At 42.2% G+C, this 17570-nt stretch overlaps 1 protein-coding gene across 13 annotated transcripts in view; it reads left to right on the forward strand.

Annotated features, from left to right (window-relative positions):
- Nucleotides 1-17570, forward strand: part of dlgap1a (discs, large (Drosophila) homolog-associated protein 1a) — a 766490-nt gene that overhangs the window by 289126 nt on the left and 459794 nt on the right. For 9 of the 13 annotated variants that reach the window (XM_072570364.1, XM_072570355.1, XM_072570359.1 and 6 more), the window contains one exon: nt 3959-4065. The exons of 2 other annotated variants lie outside the window; for them this stretch is intronic. The gene's annotated coding sequence lies outside the window, so the exon portion shown is untranslated. The remainder of the gene's footprint in view (nt 1-3958; nt 4066-17570) is intronic. 2 more of the 13 variants (XM_072570360.1, XM_072570352.1) reach the window with 1 other exon arrangement.

The raw sequence follows: 17570 nt of genomic DNA on the forward strand, positions 1-17570 counted from the left end.
GTGTTGTAAGAATAAAATTTGTTTTGCTTAAAGCCTAATAGTTTGACCCAATTGAATCACATCTGCAACAATAAATAAAAATCAAAAGAATTGTGGATGCTGTAATTCAGAAGCAAAAGCAGACTTTGTTGGAAAAACGCAGCAGGTTTACCAGCATTTGTGAAGAGAAATCAGAGTTAAAGTTTCGAGTCCAGGTGACCCTTCCTCTGAGAAAGGGTCACCAGACCCAAAATGCTAACTTTTGATTTCTTTTCATAGATGCTGCCAGACCTGCTGAGCTTTTCCAGCAACTTCTAATTGCATCTGTAACACAGCAGCTTACACTTACCTTTAAATAGAACAAAAATTAGGGTCTGGGCTATTTCCCTGACACATTTTGAGGGGTATTGGTCAAGTCCATAACAAGATATTATGGTAATTCATGAAAAATATCTCTCATATCTTCCATACTTGCCTGACACGCTCAGTGGGCAAGTTAGAGAAAGAGAAGATTGCCTGCAATGTGGGAGTGAATTATGGCTGAGATATAAGAAAATTTCCATGTGGTTGCAAAGATAATACATTCATGTGTACATGTCAAATTAAAGTAAAATACTGTAGATACTAGAAGTTTGAAACAAACAGAGAATGTTGGAGAGAGAGAAACGGAGTTAACACTTCCAGTGTGACTGAAGTCCTTTCTGAATAAGTGTCATATTGGACTCAAAGTGTTAACTGTGTTTCTTTCTCCACAAATGTTGCCAGACCTGCTGAGGACCTTTAGCATTCTCCATGTTTACATGTCAGTGAGAGAGACACAAACTATATTTTTCATGACTTGGAGGTGCTGGTGTTGTACTGAGGTGGGCAAAATTAAAAAAACACACAATACCAGGTTATAGTCCAATAAGTTTATTTGGAAGCGCTAGCTTTTGGAGCGCTGCTGCTTCTTCAGGTGATGAAAGAGCAGCACTCCGAAAGTTAGTGCTTCCAAATAAACCTGTTAAACATATTTTTCATGATTGCGAAGTACTCCAGATTGACTTTGCTGAAACAGCTGAGATTGGCAAATTGGACGATACGGTATTTTAGGATGGAATTTTTTGAGATCAGGAGTGTCATCAGTTGGAGAGCTGATGAGAGACATGTACTGCCTCTTCTAGAGAAATCTGCCAAATCTAAAGGCATCACAGTCAAGGTCTCCACCCTGTCTTAGCATTGAATTAAAACAACTATAGACCAGGTCCCATCCAGCAAGAGCTGTTGGCTAATCAGAAACCTCCAGCTCTTGCATTCAGCATCACACAGAGTCAACCATGGCTGCCGCTGGAAGTGCATCCAGGATCATGGACATTCAAGGCAAGGTGTGTCTTAGTTTGGGGGCTGCCCGGCAGCAGGGAACATTGGAGGTAATGGCACAGGAGTGGATCTCAGGGGATACCACCCTTGATCAGGTACTGATTACATTTGGTTCCTCCACAGAGTATGACAGGTCAAGCATGTCACATGTAACAGGCCCACTTTCAGCTGGGTTAATCCCAGCAGCAGTGGACTGAGGCCCTAAGGCACTCCCCCAGTTGGCCACAAAGAAAGGTCAAGGATGGATCTTTCTGCCTCAAACTGAAAGAGCCCATTGAATTGAAGCTCATCAGCTCTGGGAATAGAAAATTCCACGCTTGAAGTCCAATTAATAGCCAGTACAATTTAACCATCAGTAAATGTTTGATTTTAATTTAAGTATTCAAGTTATGGTTGTTTCCTGAAGCCTTATGTTTTATAAATTGATACCAGTAGGTGCATTGCTTCCAATAGAATGCTGTTGTTCCAGTAATTTCAAGAACCAGTTTGGCCCCAATATGTGAAAGTGTGGGAATTGAGGGTGGGAGTGGGGCCAGCAGTTCTGTGACGAGAGAATCTAGAGGAGCCAGCTTACCTCCAGTCCTGCTGAAATTAATTGCCAGACCTGAGTAACATTATTAGTCCCTGCATCCCAGCCAGTTTGAGAGAATGGTTGGTGACCACATATGGGTTTGGGTGTGTGAGGATGGAGTATGTAGAAGAGGGAGGAGGAGAGGCTAGCAGGTTGCAAGGATGGAGATTAGTGGATTGGGTAAGAGGAATTGGAGGACTCAGTGGCCCCAGTGGATTGGGGCACTATCAGCGTGGGCCTCAGTGAAAGAGCAGAAAGAGCTTCCCCGAAGAAAGGAGAGTTTTACTGAGAATTTTGGAAGTGTCTTGAGATTGAGAAGGTCAAAACTCGTGAGGGATGGGGTGTGGGGTGTGTGGGGGTAATGTGTAGCCTTGGCTGGCAGGATCAGCAGATTGGGAAGGAGATCAGAAGTGTCATGGAATGGATGAAGCAGTTTAATTGGGAGATTCCTCTTGGCTTGTCAGCCAGTTAGTGTTAAACTTAAATTGGGTATTAATTCTGAGATATGCAGTCTCGACATAATATTAAAATGGCCTGGTCATATTTAAGTACTCCCACAGCTTGGGAGCAAGCTGGTTACTCATTCCCATTGCCTTGAGTTAAAACTGAAAGCAGACATGAGTGGGCGTGATGGAGGTAAGTATTCATTTAAATTCAGATAATTTTATGTAGTTTTACGTTCTACCCAACCATAACTGGTTCAGACTTAAAATTGGCTGATATATTTCTAGTTATGCTTTGACGTCAATTTCAGTAGCTGGTTAATTTGAAACATTATGAAATTAATCAGAAATTAGCAGGATCACTTGCAAATGACATATGCTTCAATGTGAATTTGACTGGATTTGAAATCTAGGAGATGTCCCGTTTATGCAGCATTTTTAGTTTTGATTACAGACTTGTGCTGCATCTGAAGAGGAATCCCATTCTGATTTCCTGTTACATTCTCACTGATTTCACTTAGTTGTATTTAAGTAAGAAACAAAGATAGCTTTTTAAAAAAATTTCGAGTGCATTAACATTTGAGGGGTGATAAATAAATGTGCAGTTCTATTGTATGTTTCATAATGTCTTGGTAAATCAGATTGCTTTACAGCCAATTTAACCCTTGAGTTATGAGAATGTGGGAAACAGAACCAATTTTCATCTAATTTGATCCCAAAAACTGCAACAAGATAAGGACTACATTTTTCTTATTGGCATTGATGGTGGGACAGATATTGGCAAAGGAAACAGAGTAATGCCATTGTTCTTCTATGCCATGGGTTTATTTTATCTTCACCTGAGAGAGCATGCAGGGCTTTAGTTAAATATTTCATCTGAAACATGCAACACCAATCAGTACAACACATATTCTTTGTTGAACTAAAGTTTTCATCTAGGGTATTTGTACAAGTCTCTGGAACAGGACTTAAAACCCAAACTTTCTGACCCAGAGCTGAGAATGTTACTGAACCAGACAAAGCCACATGATTAAATACAGTTTAACATCAGTCGTAGCATCATTGTAACTGTAGGGAAGAGGCTACTTCCTCATGGCAGGGGAACAAGTATGATCAAAATATTGCTAGAAGGAGACAAAATTGGAGCATTTTGCTTTGCATTCATCAGGCTAAAATAACCATAGACCCCCCCCACAAAGACCATAGGGCTGCTCTCCCCTTACAGGGAAAGGGAGTTGACTGGTGGTGGTTTAATTTGAGTATCATCACACCTCAGGCGAGGAGAGAGGTTGACAAGGAGAGTCCTTCATTGTAACCTCAGCCAGTGCAGGAATTGAACCCATGCTGTTGGCATCACTCTGTATTGCATGCTAGTCATCCAAGCTAACCAATCCCCCTGCCATCAGGACTAGGACGCAAGGAATAGACTTGTCCATTTTATGCCCATAGATGTGCCCATTTATGTAGCTGTATAAAACTTGCAACTTCATGTCTCCTTTTAGCAATGTTGAAGTTTTGCAACACCAAGCAATTAATTATAAAAATGATTATAATTTGAGCAGGATTGCCTACTGATCATAATCTTGTTACTTTCCCTGTGATACAGGTCAGCAGCTGCTGTTTTTAATTCAGATGCATTGTGCGAAGTCAGCAAAATGGGTACAAAGCTGAATGGATGGAGGAAATTTGATCTGAATTGGAGTGAGTGAGTGAGTAAGTGTTGCATTATATTTTTGATGAATTAGTTGTTAACTGAGAATTTTGGAAATATAAATGGGATTGATTTGCTTGAGAGGCCAACTATTCATTAAGTGTGACAATGGACAGGAATTAATTTTTCACTGATTTGCCTATTTTACAATTGGTACCCATGTTTGAATTAGCTGTTTCCTTGGATTGTTGTTAGAGTGAATTGATGTGGATGTGCAAATGGGAGGCATTCAATTTGCAGGAAACCAGTGGAGTGAAAAGCAGTTGATTGAGTAAATATATTTTGGCGTAAAACTTGTTTTCAGCTTTGAAATGCAGTGTTCTCTAATGTCTTTTAGTCACACACAACTACAAACAGTGACAGCACAGAAAGAGGCCTCACGCTGGCTTTCTGTAAGAGCAATTTATTGCCTGTCTCACCAGACCCCGCCACAACCCCCCAACCCCAACAAAACCTCATCCAGTACAGTTTTATTTTTTTTTATAATAATTCAATTATCTCTTGAATATATTTTCCAGCTGTGTTCAAAATGGGATGGGTGGAGCAGTCATACCTCGGGATCCAGGGTTTTAAGTCAACCCTGCGCTTGGGTTAAGGCAGGATTGTTATGTTCAGGATGGATGTCAGAATTGTGTGCCCTGGGCTGGGTTGGAAAGTGGGTGGAAAGCAGGGCTGCTATGTTTCAGCTGGGGTGCTGTGATTTCTGTCCCTGGCCCTAACTCCACGGGGCTCTGAGTTAGTACATCTGAACATTCACTGTCGAACATGTTTTTTTCCTTGTAGATCCATTGCATTTTTTCATAATTACCTTATATTTATCTTCTCTGGTTCCTGATCTTTCCAATAATGGGAACAGTTTTTCCCGGTCTACTCTGTTCAGACTCCTCATGGTTTTGAATGCATCTATCAAATGTCTTTTTGGCTTTCTCTTCCCCAAGTCCCAGCTTTGCTAACCAATCTATGTCCCTCATTCCAGGAATTTTTGTGAATCTTTTTGGTAACTTTGTTAATTTTCCTTCACATCTGTCCTGAAGTGTGACATCCAGGCATGTTCCAATTGAGACTAAAGCAGGATTTTATGTGCTCTTAACATTCATTTGCACTCCAAAATCCTATTAATAAAGTCTATAAAGGTTAAGATGTTGTATGCTTTATTAAACACATCTCATGTGATCACTTTCAATAATCTATATACATCTATAACCAGGTCCTCCACCCCCTTTAACATTATATCCTTCACTTTGTAGTGTCTCCCTGTGTTCCTTTTACCAAAATGAATCACTTTACTTGTCATTGCATTAAATTTCATCTTACAATTGTTTGGTCAATCCAGTAATCTTTGTCCTTTTGAAGTCCTGCATTTCTCATTTAACATTACTTCCAAGTTTTTTGCCATTCTTAAATTCTGAAAATGGTACCTGTTAGACAAGGTCAAGACCTCCAATACCAGGAAGAGCAGGGGTCCCAACACTGAGCCTAGTGGGGAACTCTACAATAACCCTTCCTCCAGTCTGAAAGAAAAGCCCCTTCACCATTTTGTCTCCTGTCAAACAAACAATGCTGTATCCCTGTTACGACTGTCTAAGAACTCGGTCTTTGTTCACAGATTTGCTTATTGGTTTAGTACCAAGTGCCTTTCAGAAGTTGATGGACACCACATCAAGCGCATTATTGTTATCATCCCTCACTGTTTTCTCATCAAAATACTCAAGCAAGTTAGTTAAGTTCAAATGTCTTTCACAAATCCATGCAGACTTTCTTTAATAAATCCACATTTATTTTCACTCTGTTCCTGCACCGTGGTGTTACATTTACAATTCTCTAGTCTTCTGGAACTATCCTTCGGACTAAGGAAGATTGGAACATAATGAGCAATGGTCTACAATTTCCATTCTCCCTTCCTTTAGTATCCTCAGGTGCCTCGCATCATTTCCAAAAGGCATTTGATTAGATGACACATAAAAGGTTTGTGCACAAGATAGGAGCTCAGGGTATTATGGGTAATATATTATGAATTGAGGATTGGTTGACACGCAGAAGACAAGAGTTGGGATTAATGGGTCTTTTGTCGTTTGGGAAGACGTAACTAGTAGAGGATTACAAAGATAGTCCTGGGGAGGGAGAAAGTGTAATGTATCCAAGTGTGCCATTGATACAAAAATAAGTGGGAGGGCATGATGTGACGAGGACATAATGAATTTGCAAGGCAAGATAGGTCAGGAGTGGGTAAAATATTGGCAGGTGGAATTTAATGTATGAAAGTATGAGGTCATGCATTTTGGTATGAAAAATCAAAACATAAAATTGTTTAGAGAGACTTCAAAAAAGTGTAGAGAAATCTGGATGTTCTTGTAACATGAAACCCCAGGTACATGCAGGTGTAGCAAGCTTTAGAAAGGCAATTGGAATCTTGGACTGTATAGATTGGAGTGAGGGGGTGCGGGGTTGGAGGTTAAAAATAAGGAAGTGTTATTACAATTGTACAAGGTGCTGGTGAGGCAGCAGCTGGAATACTGTATTCAGTTTTTGTCCCCATATTTAAGAAAGAAGCTGCAGACATTGGAGGTTGTTCAAAAGAGATTGACTAGGCTGATTTCTGGGATGAAGGGACTGGTTTACCAAGTGCCACTAAAGATGATCAGCCTTTGTTCACACAAGAGACTTGACAGGGTAATTGTTAAGAAGGTATTTCCATTAGTGGGGATGTTTCAAACTGGGGAGCATAGTTACAGAATAAAGGACACTCATTTAAAACTAGTGTCAAACCATTTTCTTTTCTCACCAGGGAATGAATGTCTGAAATTTTCAATCCCAGAGAGTTTTTTTAGATTAGATTAGATTACTTACAGTGTGGAAACAGGCCCTTCGGCCCAACAAGTCCACACCGCCCCGCCGAAGCGCAACCCACCCATACCCCTACATCTACCCCTTACCTAACACTACGGACAATTTAGCATGGCCAATTCACCTGCCCTGCACATCTTTGAACTGTTGAAACTAGATTACTGAAAGTATTTACAAAGCAGGGGAATAGATTTTTGAAATATGAGGATCTGAGGGCTATGAGGAACTGCATAAAACTGGAGTTGAGGCCTGGGGCAGGTCAATAATGATTTTACTGAATGATGGGACAGGCTGAGGGGCCTACCCCTACTCCTGTTTCTTATGATATTATGTTTATCCAGTCCTGGTGTCTGTCAACCTGAAGTACAGGCAGCCTATCCAGTACAGCCTCCTTTCCAATTTTAAATACTACAAATGTCTGCTCTACCTGCACAGGTGCTTCTTCATTTGTAAAGACAGATGCAAAGTATTAATTCAGTATCTCAGTCATGTCTTTGACCACTTTTTTACTATTTGTATACCTATAGAAGATTTTATGTTAGCTGTCAAGCTTGTCTCATGTTCTCACTGATTCCTTGCTACTACTATTTGCTTTTGCAATTCCTCTTTGGTACTTCTGTATTCAGCCTAGTTCCCAGATGTATTATCCAACTGACATTTGTTATAAACATACTTTTTTTTTTCTTCTTGACCTCTGATTCTTTCATTAATCCATGGTCTGCTGAAGCAAGGAGATCATGCTGGTTGGGGATTACTGGGAGCCACTTATGCCTGGTAGTAGCACTCCTGCTCTTCTAGGTTTACATGTTGTGTTATAAAGGCATTCACCTTCTGGATTGAGCTCTCTTGTTTCCATTCATGTGCTATACTTGCACATACATATTTAATAGTCAGGGCTATGCTCTTTGAAGCCCGAAACAAATCATGTACACACGCTTTCCATGTTTCAGTTCAACAAAATGGGTGACAGCCATTTTCTTGTTCAGTTTTTTTTAGAAAATATTTGTCCGATGTACCTTATTTAACATTTAAACAATGCTTGGCAGTTAATGGATAGTCATAATCTAATCTAGTACAATCACCATGGCAACCCCTCTACCAATCAGAGTGTTCTTGTCAACCAGTCAGTACCTTCCTGCTTTACTGTTTAAATGTTCTTTTACATTTACATTGGCATTTCTTGTAACATGTCCTGAGGTTTGCAAGACAAACAGCTTTGGCAAGATGTGGCTTTTTCCGGCACTATCCAAGTTCTGTACTATTAAAAAGACTATTTCTACTCTTTCTACAAATATAACCCTTAAGTCCTAGGTGGTAAAGTAAACAAAGTTAACCAATTGAGTGGTGAGTTTTTTTGGAAAGGGAGAATGATCAGCTTGAGATTGTGGTAACATCAAAATTAATAACTGACTGAAAGAAGAGAATGAGATCTTGCAAAGTAAGTTTGTCAGTTTAAAAAAAAATTAGAATAGTAATCTCACAATTAATTCCATTTTCTCACATAGGCCAAATGGATTGAAATGGAAACAGATTTGAAAAATGAAAATGTGATTGGATAAATGGCATAAAAAGGAGGTTTTCTGTTTTTGTAAACCATTGGGCTGAGTTGTGTGGCAAGGAGGAGCTTTGCAGATGGTATGGGCTGAACTTAACCTCTTTTAAGGAAATGGCCAAATTTAATATTGAAGTAGACTAAATTATGAAATTACATGGGCATTGAAAGAATAAGTGTGTCTTTACCTCTAGTGATCCATTTCAAGAATTGTTAATTATTCAGCAGAGGGTACATGTGAGAATATCTGGTTCTGATTGCTAGTGGTAGATTTGTAGGTCATTTTAAGCATCACCCAAAAGGTATTTTCTCATCAACTTCTTCAGAGATGTTTTATTACACATCTCTGGAGCAGGTGAGACTTAAATCAGAGACACTTGGCTCGGAGGACAGGACCCTATTACTGTATCGCAAGAGCCCTGCTATTAAGCAGAATTCAGAGATAATTAAGAGCAGGTATCATTAATTGGACATAACTTAATAAGAATGAGTTCTGTGGGGCTCGTGTGGCATGGTAGCAATATCCCTATCGCTGAATGAGGATTCCTGGGTTCAAGACCCACCTGCTGCAGAGGTATGCAATAATATCTTGAAACATATTGATTGGAAAATACCTAAGATTGGCTTCTGTACTATAGTAATTGTGGGGGGAAAAGCATTCAGTTATGTGCAAGAGCAATTCTAGATATGGAAAAAAAAGACATGGTTCTGTGACTTCCAACTTCATGCTGATTTGGCCCCCTCCCTATATTTCCCTGCAGGTTTAAAATGTAAATTATTCAATTGGAAAACATAGGTGATTGGTGATGGAGAAAAACCTGTTGTTATGTGTCAGAGCACTTCTGGATATAAAAGAAAAAGATAGGAATGCCTTCTTAGGGCTGTATTGGCACAGTGGTAGTGTCCCTAACTTTGAACCAGGAGGACTAGCTTAAAATCCCACCTTCTTGAGACATGTGTAATAGTATCTTGTAACAGATTTATTATAAAATAGATATGTATTAAAAACATTGGCTTTTGTAGTGCAATGATAGTGTCTCTACCTCTGGGCCAGGAGGATTGGTTCAAATCCCACCTGCTCCACAGGTGCATAAAAACTCTCTGAACAGGTTAATTAGAAAATAGCTGGGATTCACCTCTGGGCTCTCTGAGACAAAATAATTCTGATCTGATTTTTTAAGTTTCGTCCAGTTCTTGTACATCCCACATCCCCTCAAGGTCTTCTGTGTTTCAATAGGATCACCTTTTAGTTTCTAAGTGGATCTAAAAATAATAGGATTGGCTTCTGGAAGTCAGAGGATATCCTCCTGGGTCTGCTCCTGGGCCTTGCCAAGTTGGCTATTAACAGGCCCAGGCAGCAGGCTGTGGAGGCGGTCATATCTGGCGACTCTCTGCCCCTCTTCTGCAGCGATGTGTTTTGCCGATGTGTTGTGGCTGTACCAAACGGATGCAGGCCCAACTTATCAACGTTTCTTCATAAAATGACCTTTTCATCCTAGAATCATCAGGTCAATGTGACTGCATGCCATATAATATGTGACTGTCTGATATTTCATTCTGTCACCAGGTAGCAGGAAGTCCCTATGTCCTGATCTCTGGTGTTCAAGCATGTCAGGAATATAGTTGATATCCAGCCCCTCATGCTCTGCACGTGTTAGTAATGAGGCAATTGAAGGGAACATATTCAGATCTCTGCCTCTTGATCGTGTTCTGTGTTTTCTTCTGAGAGAAGGAATAGGGCAGTGCTGTGACTGAAGGTAATGGCATGTGTCCATCTGGTGGAGAGAGCTTGTAGGGTGAGTATCTGGAAGAGGTCGGACTTTGCATCAGGCTTGGAACAAGAGTCAGTGGTGATTAGATAGATGGGACATAGGAAATGCATAGGCAGAAAGTGAAAGGTAGGAAGAATTGATCTGAAGTAACTTCAGAAGGCAGAGCGAGTAATCGGGGTGACATGCATATTAAAGATGTTGGTGAATGCACCACTGAGCACATTGTTCCTGACCTGGATCAGTCCTTAAAGGACTAAACATTTCCTATGTTGCACCTCAGAGCATTTCCCTGTGTTCCTGAAGCTGAGTCCCTTTAGCAATCTCCAACAATGTTTCTTTGGTCTCTGCTAAATGTTTCTTCCTCAATCTGCTTGGGAATGATATCTTTATCCAGCAACTTCTGGCCCCTCCAACACCCCCAGCACAACAGCATTGAAACTGGGCATAGCTTCTGTTCATCTTACTTCCACCCTATTAGCTCTTGCCCTCTTCTCTTAAATTCCAAGATCTTCAAGATGCTTCATTGTGTTGTCTTTTTAAACACTGAGAGCACATCAGGCAAGCCCTTCATCATACCTGCTGCTGTTCATTGGCCAAACCAGTCGTAAAATGTTAATGAACAGGTTACCTTGAAAATGCCACTGACAGACATGGCTATGATGCTCCTTGCTGTCCTGAATGATAACAGACACCATCAAACCACCTCCCTCCCCACCACCACCACCATCACCACCCAATCTTACCTAACCCTACTCCTATGATGCCTCCCAGATAAACGAAAAGTGAGTGGCGAAATGCTCATGTCATCCATGCAAAGAGGTGCTAACAGTTCTGCCACATCTGCATCTTGCACCATTTCATAGTCACTATAAAGAAAATTTTGCAATGTACATTTGATTTCAAATCAAATAATGGCACCGCTGCCATCTGCCAAAAAATGCTTTCCAAGCCATTTTCACTGCTAATGCAGTGTTGAAAGAGACTTTTTTATTAAAAGAAACAGCATTGCGTTGCATGTGATACAATCAGGATAGAGGTCGTTCAAACCTGACCCAGTTCTTCTGATGAAAGCAATGCCTCAGAGTGAAAATAAATCTGCTGAAGCAAAAACAGTGGACTCTGGTTTCTATATTGACTTCAATTGAGTATGGAGAGTAAAACAAAATAGGCAACTAGAATATTGTGGTGACCTGACACACTGAAGCTTTTTCAAAGCACTGATCAGACTTCAGCAGCACTGATAGAAAGATATATGTCATTGCATATCTTTATCACTAGCTTCAACATTAACCCAAACTATCACAAAATAGTAGCACAAACAAAATATGTGTTACTATATCACATGCTGCATTTATCTACTGAGGGAGTATTGCAGTGGAGGAAGTGTTGTCTTTCAAGTGAGATGTTAAACCAACTCATGTGGATCTTTACAGGTCCCATTGCACTTTTCAAGAAGGAGGAAGCAGCCATCTGACTAGCTACCAGCAAGTCTGCAACTGATGAGTACAACCTTCCTAAAACCTTTATCCGTGAAGAAGTATCAAGAGAGACTCTTCAAAAGTGCTTCATGGGCTTTAAAAGACTTTCCAGAGGTCATGAAAAGCAGAATATAAATACAAGTCTTTATTTTTAATAGCAACTCTGATTTTGGTACCAATAAAGAGATCAGAGATGTGTCGGAATTGGAGAAAAATGAAAGAATATTGCAACTAACTGCATTTGCAGCATATTCATCACAGGTACAGATGCTGCAAGACCAAGAACTCCAGCACAATACAACTCAACATTCAGGCGCTGCCTTTATTTAGGAACAGGAATTGCACAGTCAGACCATCGGGCCTATCATGCCATTCAATATGATCATGGCCGATTGAACACTTTACATACCGCGTGCTTATGCCCTGTATGCCACTGATAATCAGAAATCAATAAATCTCTACCTGAATCGTACTCAAAAACTGAGGCCCTCAGTCCTCTGTGGGGAAGAATGCCAAAGGTTCACAACCCTCAGTGAAAAAAAAATTATTCCTCATCTTGGACCTCAAAGGAATCCTCTTTTTTTCAAATTATGGCCCTGGCTCTAAACATCTTACTTGAATTCATCCTGTCTAACTCTCTAATTTATATATGAATTTTGATAAGATTGCATCTCATTCTTCAAACTTCTAGAGAATATACAAGCCTAGTCCACCTAATCTTTCATAGGACAGTTCTGCCTACACAGTAAACAGTCTGATGAGTCTTTGAGCCTTTCTTGCATTCCTCTATGGCAATAATATCGTTTTTGAGATAAGGAGACTAAAACTGCACACAGTACTCCAGATGAGATTTAACTAAGATCCTGCACAATTCAACCAAGAATTCACTACTCCTGCAGTCAAATCTTCTTACTATAAAGGCTAACATTCCATTAACCTTCCGAACAACTTGTTTGCCTTCTGTCACTTATCAACAAGGACATCTAGGTTTCTTTGTACATCTGCACTTCCCAACTTCTTACCATTTATGAAATAAGTTGCACATTTGTTCCTGTTACCAAAGTGGATAACTTCACATTTTGCCACATTATATTCCACCAGTCATGTTCTTACCCATTTATTAAGCCTGCCCAAAACTACATTTATATCGTCCTTGCAATACACGCATTCTCATTTAGCTTTGTATCATCTGTAAATTTAAAATTATTACATTTGGTCTCCAACTCCAAATCATAGATATACATTGTAAACAGCTGCAGCCCAAGTACTGGTTCTTATGGGACCCCACTAATGTGAAAATGACCCACTTATTCCTACTCTTTACTTTCTGGCTATTAGCTAATCATTAATCCATGCCAATGCATTATCTCCTATCTCATTTGGTTTTTAACTAACTTTAAGCATAATACTTCTGCCAGATTTCCTTGATCAATTTTGTTGGTAACATTTTCAAAAACTTTCATACCTTAATCAAACATAATTTTGAGCATAGCTCCATGCTGAAAATGCTAAATCAGATCATTATCAACCAGATGTCTATTTATCCAATCCTTTATAATAGGTACTAGAATTTTCTCTATTACTGATAGAAGGCTAACAGGTCTGTAGTTGTGTTTTCTCCCTCTCTCAGTCCCTTCTTAAATAGTGTGGGGCCATTTACTACCTTCCAGTCCACAGGAATCATTTGTGAGTCTAAAGATTTTTGGAACATAATCACCAATGTATTGACTATCTCTGTAGCCACCTCCTTCAGTATTCTGGAAGATAGACTGAGAGCATCTGAGGATTTATTAACTTCCAGTACCACCAAGTTCTCCAGTACAATTTTTTCTTATTGATGTTAATTGTCTTCAACTCTTTATGCTCCCTGGATATGTGGATCTTTTGTTCTTGGAGATTTCTACTGTCTTCCTCAGTGAAAAACAGACATAAAATAATGATTTAGCTTCTCTGTCATTTCTCTATTCCCCATTATAAATTCTTCTGACTCTGTCTGTAATGGACCCACATTTGTTTTAGCAAAACATCTGTGTTTTAAGTACATATTGAAGGTTTTATGATTCTTTTCTTTATTGCTAAATTTCATTTATATTCTTTTCTCTCTTTCCTTCGCAGTTTTAAGTTTTCCTTTGATGTATTCTATAATCCTCCCAATCCTCTGAATTGCTGCTATTTCTGGCAACTTTATAGACCTTTCCTTTTAAAAGACCTTATACAATCCTGAACTTCCTTTGTTAGTCACAGCTGATTAACCTTTTGAGTTTTTGCATGTTGGACAAATGTGTAGTTGCTGGAAGTCATGCACCAGATTTAAAGAGTATCCACTATCTATCTACAGTTGTGGATTTTATTTTTTTTCTCACTCCTAACAGTCGATTTGTGTCTCATTCTTTCATAATATCGCTTGATACAGAATGAACTACCTCACTTTCAAACAAAAGGTAACATTTTTTGTATTGTATCTGTTCACCTCTAAGGGTTAATTTGCCATTTTTCATTGCCGAATAATTGATCAAAAATAGCAAGCCCCCAAGTATACTGCTGTAGAACACCATTTCTAACACATTCCAGAAACTTGTCCTCCACAGTTTTAATACTCAGTTGATTTAGTCAGGTTATATGCAGATTAGAGTCACTTACAATGATTACATTGCCATTGCTTCACACCTCTCTCATCTCCTGACTAGAATTAGCATTACTGTCACATGTATTCACATGAGTACAGTGAAAGATTTGCAAGTTGCCATTTATGGTGACATCTTAGGCACCAAGGTACCTAGGTATAGATTCTTAAGTACAAATTCTTAGGGAAAAAGATTAGAAAAATAAAGACATCAAAAAGCCCAGAAATAATTTAGAAAAATAGAGAAATAAGTTCAGAATAACCGTTCTTCCAACCCAGACATGCACCAGACTCCACCCTGAGGCTGAGAGTCCGTGTCCACACTAAGGCCAGGTGTTTGAGTCCATGCTGAAGCCAGGAATCTGTGTCCACACTGAGGCCGGGAATCCGTGTCCACACTGAGGCCAGGAATCCGTGTCCACAGTGAGGCCAGGACTCATCGAGGGCTCACTGTGGCCGGGAGTCCTCGGGTCCACAGTGAGGACGGCAGTCCTCGGGTCCACAGTGAGGCCGGGAACCCTCGGGTCCACAGAGAGGCCGGGAGTCCTCGGGTCCACAGTGAGGCCGGGAGTCCTCGGGTCCACAGTGAGGCCGGGGGCCCTCGGGTCCACACTGTGGCCGGGAGTCCTCGGGTCCACAGTGAGGCCGGGAGACCTCGGGTCCACACTGTGGCCGGGAGTCCTCGGGTCCACAGTGAGGCCAGGGGCCCTCGGGTCCACACTGAGGTCGGGAGTCCTCGGGTCCACAGTGAGGCCGGGAGTCCTCGGGTCCACAGTGAGGCCGGGAGTCCTCGGGTCCACAGTGAGGCCGGGAGTCCTCGGGTCCACACTGAGGCCGGGAGCCCTCGGGTCCACAGTGAGGCCGGGAGTCCTCGGGTCCACACTGAGGCCGGGAGTCCTCGGGTCCACAGTGAGGCCGGGAGTCCTCGGGTCCACAGTGAGGCCGGGAGTCCTCGGGTCCACAGTGAGGCCCGGAGTCCTCGGGACCACAGTGAGGCCGGGAGTCCTCGGGTCCACAGTGAGGCCAGGGGCCCTCGGGTCCACAGTGAGGCCGGGAGTCCTCGGGTCCACACTGAGGCCAGGGGCCCTCGGGTCCACAGTGAGGCCGGGAGTCCTCGGGTCCACAGTGATGCCGGGAGTCCTCGGGTCCACAGTGAGGCCGGGAGTCCTCGGGTCCACAGTGAGGCCGGGAGTCCTCGGGTCCACACTGAGGCCAGGGGCCCTCGGGTCCACAGTGATGCCGGGATTCCTCGGGTCCACACTGAGGCCTGGAGTCATCGGGTCCACAGTGAGCCCTGGAGTCCTCGGGTCCACAGTGAGGCTGGGAGTCCTCGGGTCCACACTGAGGCTGGGAGTCCTCAGGTCCACACTGAGGCCAGGGGCCCTCGGGTCCACAGTGATGCCGGGATTCCTCGGGTCCACACTGAGGCCTGGAGTCATCGGGTCCACAGTGAGCCCTGGAGTCCTCGGGTCCACAGTGAGGCCGGGAGTCCTCGGGTCCACACTGAGGCTGGGAGTCCTCGGGTCCACACTGAGGCTGGGAGTCCTCAGGTCCACACTGAGGCCAGGGGCCCTCGGGTCCACAGTGATGCCGGGAGTCCTCGGGTCCACACTGAGGCCGGGAGTCCTCGGGTCCACACTGAGGCCGGGAGTCATCGGGTCCACAGTGAGGCTGGGAGTCCTCGGGTCCACAGTGAGGCCAGGGGCCCTCGGGTCCACACTGAGGCTGGGAGTCCTCGGGTCCACACTGAGGCCTGGAGTCCTCGGGTCCACAGTGAGGCCGGGAGTCATCGGGTCCACAGTGAGGCCAGGGGCCCTCGGGTCCACAGTGAGGCCGGGAGTCCTCGGGTCCACAGTGAGGCCGGGAGTCATTGGGTCCACAGTGAGGCCAGGGGCCCTCTGGTCCACAGTGAGGCCGGGAGCCCTCGGGTCCACAGTGAGGCCGGGAGTCATCGGGTCCAAACTGAGGCCAGGAGCCCTTGGGTTCCCACTGAGACCGGGTGTCCTTGCTCGCTTTCACCCTGGACATTGCCGATGCCACCCAAGAACGGGAGGTAAAAAGGAAAAGAAAAAAAGATGCAAAAAGAGAGTGAAAAGAGAAAAGAACCAGATGGAGTGGACCAGCTCCAGCTCAGGGAGTCTAGTCTGCTGCCACACCCCATGTGTCTCCAAGATTAATACCATGCCCTGCACTACCCCCACCACTATTTGATGTTCACTACGTAACTGTCACTTAATGGCTGCAATCCTTTGTCGTTTCTTAGTCCCACTTAATATTGTTGATCGAGTCAGAGATCCTCCCTTTACAATAGAGTGATCCCATCTCTTATAATCAGCAAAACTCCATCTCTTTCTTCCTTCTTGTGTAACTTTCCTAAACATTGAATTTTCTTGAATATTCAGTTTCCAGTCTTTGTAACCATGCAGCCATGCTTCTGTCATGACAATTCAGTCTGTACATTATACTAACGTATCACTTAGTTGTGCCTTTCAATTGTTGACCTTGTTGTGAGTGCTGCATGCAATCAGACACACTGTACTTATAGTTATTTGAAGGGATGTGAGCATCACTGGCAAGGCCAGCATTTAGTGTCCATCCCTGATGGATATTTAGAAGGTGTTGGTGAGAATTTTCTTCAGTTTCTGCAGTCCATCGAATGTAGGACACTGGTGTTAGAGAGGGACAATTCCTCTCTAAGACTCAATCACATGCTCTTATGTTGAATTGAATCTCTTGGAAAGGATCCAGGATGTCTGAAAACAGTCAAAAAGCAATCAGTGTTTCATGTCTCTACATCTCAAATGCCTCAATAAGGTTGACATAAAACAAGTTGTTTTAAAATGCTAATAATAGTGTTATGAAAATTGATATGATAATCCACATTGCGTCAGTGACCAGTTGATCTGATTTGAATTCAGTTAGTAGAGAGTTAAACGATCACCAAGGTACCCAAAGAACTCACTGCTCCCGTCAGAATATTAGATAGAATCTTCTGATGAGCCATTGGTTTGACATCTCATTTAAAGAATGCCATCTTTCACAGTAAATCAGTGCCTTCATGTTTAACGGGAATGCCATTCTAATTGTCATGCTTTCATTATTTGATGTTATTAGCAAGGTGTCTAAATGTTTTACCAAAATTTTTTTTTAAAGGAATGTCAAAGATGACATAGTATCGAATAGGTTTATTGCATTTTTCTTCAATCTTGCAAATTCTTTGAGAGCTGCATCGCCACAT

Source organism: Chiloscyllium punctatum, chromosome 5, assembly GCF_047496795.1.
Source record: "Chiloscyllium punctatum isolate Juve2018m chromosome 5, sChiPun1.3, whole genome shotgun sequence".
Taxonomy (NCBI): Eukaryota; Metazoa; Chordata; class Chondrichthyes; order Orectolobiformes; family Hemiscylliidae; genus Chiloscyllium; species Chiloscyllium punctatum.